Source organism: Alosa sapidissima, chromosome 23 (assembly GCF_018492685.1).
Source record: "Alosa sapidissima isolate fAloSap1 chromosome 23, fAloSap1.pri, whole genome shotgun sequence".
NCBI lineage: Eukaryota > Metazoa > Chordata > Actinopteri > Clupeiformes > Clupeidae > Alosa > Alosa sapidissima.
The window spans coordinates 482,178-486,521 of NC_055979.1; positions in this window are offsets into that span (position 1 = coordinate 482,178).

Below are 4,344 nucleotides of genomic sequence, written 5' to 3' on the forward strand. Positions count from 1 at the left end.
ATGAAGTCCAAACTTGGTACAGGGACTTGGTATCTGATTGTGAGGACGCCCTAGGAAATTGGCATCATTTGGCCTCTATAGGGGGCGCTGCAATACAGGAAGTGAGCTTGTATCTCAGCAACGCTTTGATGTATGAAGTCCAAACTTGGTACAGGGACTTGGTATCTGATTGTGAGGACACAGTAGAAAATTGGCATCATTTGGCCTCTATAGGGGGCGCTGTAATACAGGAAGTGGGCTCAAATCTCAGCAACGCTTCGTTGTATGAAGTCCAAACTTGATACATGGACATATTAGCTGATTGTGAGGACATGCAAGGAAAGTGGTCTCATTTGGCCTCTAGGGGTGCTGTAATAGACAAATTGAGCTCACATCTCAGCAAATCTTTGGTGTATGAAGTCCAGGGACATGGTAGCTGATTGTGAAAACGCACAAGGACATTGGTGTAATTTTCGCCTCTAGGGGTAGTATAACAAAGTAAATGAGCTTATTTCTCAGCCCTTCTTTATCCAATTGCAATCAAACTTGATGTGAGTGCTTGCTCATGCCATGGCAACGCCATTCTTGCTATAGCGCACTGCTTGGCCCCCGCATTGCTGCTTGCAGCTATATTTATTATTCCTCTGGCATGGGAGTCTATGGAAGCCCATAGAACGCCTGGCTAAAAAGTGCAGATTTTTTGAAAAGTTGTGAAATTTGGCACACTAATTAGGCAGAGTTCCCATGATTAATTTCACCAAGATTCAAGACGGCACCTCGAGCGCTCTAGCGCCACCAACAGGCCAAAGTTGCACATGCGTTCACGCACATAACTTCTGACCCATTGGCCTGATTTTGAAGTACTGTTGGAATCCTTGGACCAAGCCGAGTTCAACTCACCCTATGACGTCAATTTCCGCCATGATGGATTTTCCGCCATTTTGGATTTTGTCAAAAACCTTTAAAAAGTTTCACGCCTCACATAGTTTGTCCGATTTTCACGAAACTTAGTACATATGATCTTCAGACCAAGCAGCACAAAAGTTATCCCTTTTCCTCTTCGGAACTAAAACCGTTCTCCCGTAACAGCCAATCCAGGGATGCAAACGGCGTGCCTTTTGGCGGATGCAACCTTTTTCATGGCTGTCTGGGGGACTTGTGTGAATCGTGCAGATCCGATGAGTTTTTCTTTGGGGGGTGGGGGGGTTGAAGTGTCTGATTATAATTTCATCAAAGTTAATTCTGTATTAAAATGACTACATAAACACATAGCCTACGTTACAGTCCATGAAACATAGGAAGTGTAAGACAACACTAAATCAAAAAGCTGTGCACGTAAAAATCCCAATCGCACCATTATCCTACTGCTACGGGGCTGCACTTCCCTGCACTCACTGCAAGGATTTAACGTTACATCTATCAGTCCGGGATCCAGTAATTTTGTGTCGCGCCTGGTCTTTTTTGCAAGAAAGGTAAGGTTAACCATATTTGATGTCTTCTAATCACATAATTTCTACCATTTGCATTATGTAATGTTTAGGTTGTCCTAATGTGTCATTACAGTCTTTACAATAACTATGCCAGGTTAGTGCTAGGTAGCACACTAGCACTACATTTTACATGACTAGCAAAAATACAGTTGGAATTTTTTTTAACCTTGTTTGTTGCGTCAGTCAGTTTAGTTCAGTTCCGGACAGACTAGCAGTATTTTGTCCTGTAATATTTTAGTAGCAGCCTAACGTTAGCCTAACGTTATACCCCCTTTTCCAACGTGTAGCCTAATGGTAGGGGGTATTGAGGGTTGTAAAACAAATTGGAACTGGTCTTGGTTACAGGTTGAAACGGAGATTAAGGTCAAGACAGCCAAACACAAATTCAAAATGTCAGACTTTTTCAAAAAAATTGAAAAAAGGGACATGCCAAATGTACTTTCTGCATGAAAGAGATTAATTATGCTAACAAGGGAGTGCATGCTCTGTTGAATCACTGCCAGAGTGCTATACACACAGAGAGAGTGGCTACCATCATATCTACCCAGTGTGGCCCAGCTCCTCTGTCAAGACAAGCCAGTTACCAGCCAAAGTCAGGCCCCAGCAGACAGAATAAGGGAAGGAACTGGGACAGTGTATTTTCATATAAAGAACATTTTTGTGTGAATAGGGTGAGCCCTGGATGGCAGAGGTGGTGGCAAAATGTAATTATACGATATTTCCTGTGGGGGCGTGGGCTTCGATAATCTCACTCCTTTTTGACCATACCTCTGTTTGCATCCCTGCAATCGAAATTTGTGGCGAAGCCGCCAAACAGGAGCTCATATCTCCGCAACGATTTCATGTATCATAACCAAACTCAGTACGTGGACTCATGACCCCATCCGGAGGATGTTCAAAAACTTTGGTGACCTTTCACCTCTAGGGTGCGCTGCAATTAGGAAAAATATGTTTTGGCCTGTAGCTGATGTTGTGTTTGGAATTAAAATGTACTAGTGGGGTCTGTTAATACTGTTGGATGTCCATAGGCTGACCCAAGCCAAATTGTGATGTCATCGTAATTGATTCGGCCGTCATATTGAATTTAATCAAAAACACCTAAAAGTTTTCACAGGTCACAAAGTTTGTCCGATTTTCTCGAAACTTGGTGCAGATGATCTTCAGACCAAGCCTCAAGTTATCCCTTTTTGTCTTCAAATCTAAAACCGTTCGCCCGTAACAGCCAATTAAAATTGTCAGCAAAGCCACCAAACAGGAAGTGATGTGATATCTCAGCAAGGTTTTCTCGTGTCAAGACTAAACTTACTACATGTGCTCAGGACCCAATTAGGAGGAGGCTCAAGAAATTTGGTACATTTTGACCATAGTGTGGCGTTATAATCACAGGAAGTAGGCTCATATCTCAGCAATGCTTACACATATTGAAACCAAACTTGGTACATGGACTTGAGACCCCATCCTGAAGACACACAATACATTTGGTGACCTTCCACCACTAGGGGGGCGCTAGAGATACAGGAAATTAGCTCATATCTCAGCAACACCTTTACTTATTGAAACCAAACTTGGTATATGGACTCGGGACCCGATCCTGAGAACACACAATACATTTGGTGTACTTTGACCACTAGGGGTGCTATAATTAGGAAGACTTTTTCGCATTGACACCAAACTTGGTGCGTTGAGTCGTAAACACATCCTAAGGACCCACAACAAATTTGGTGACATTTGACCACTAGGGGCTCTATGATTACCAACACTTTCACCTATCGCAACCAAACTTAGTATGTGGACTTGGGACTACATCCTGAGGATGCACAATTAATTTGGTGTGCTTTCACCACTAGGGGTGCTATAATTATCAACACTTTCACCACTTTAAACCAAACTTGGTATGTGGACTTAGGAGTACATCTTGAGGACACACAATAAATTCGGTGACCTTCAAATCCAGTCCAGTCCAATTCAAACAAGTCCAATCGAATCCAATCTAACACAACACAGTCCAGTCCAGTCCCATCCAATCCAATCCCAACTCCTGCTTAACTGCTTGGCCCCCTCATTGCTGCTTGCAGCTATTTTTTTTAACTAAAAGGGGATGGGGGGCATTTTCTAGAATAGAATGAGCTTTATTGTAATTGTTGTAAACATACAATGAAATTCATTGGCATTGTCAGTTCTGTAACATTTCTCATATTTTACGTATTTTAAGTAAGACGCCACTAAGACATTGGAAGTGCTTAAAAACTATAGGAAGCAGTGCAAGTGTCTTCAAACTCTCTTGTTGTTAAAGGGACAGTGGAGAGATTGATTAATATGCCTTTCTGTTTTCCATTGCATTCTGGGACTGCTATGAAGCTCAAGGAAAAATTGAGGAAAGTATTTAATAGGCAGTCATGAACCACCAAATTAATAAAACAGTGGCTCCAGCACCGTAGCAACATGTATGGGAAATGCCTGCTGATCTCATGAATCTGAGAGGTATGGTCCAGTATGCATGTTCAGTGGGCTGAGGGGTTAGGCATTGGTTTGAAAACTTACAGCTAGCTCAGCACGTACCTGTTTTTTTTTTACTAGTGGAATGGTTGATTGCTTAAAGCAACACTGTCCATGATAATTTGTTCCCTCTTTTTTTTCCAATTATCATTATAGGCTGGAATTCGAAACATGGGAGGTCCATAACTTGGCTGCTAACTCCCATTAACATCAAACTCAGAAAGAAAGACATAGTGGTGAATGTGGGGATGAGAAGAGAGAGAGAGGGCAAAGAAGGGCAATTACAGACACTGACAACTGAAGCGTTTCCCTTTTCAGCTTCACTCATTAGAGAAGAACCAACATGAGTGCTGGGGAAACACAGGAGAGATGAGGAGGG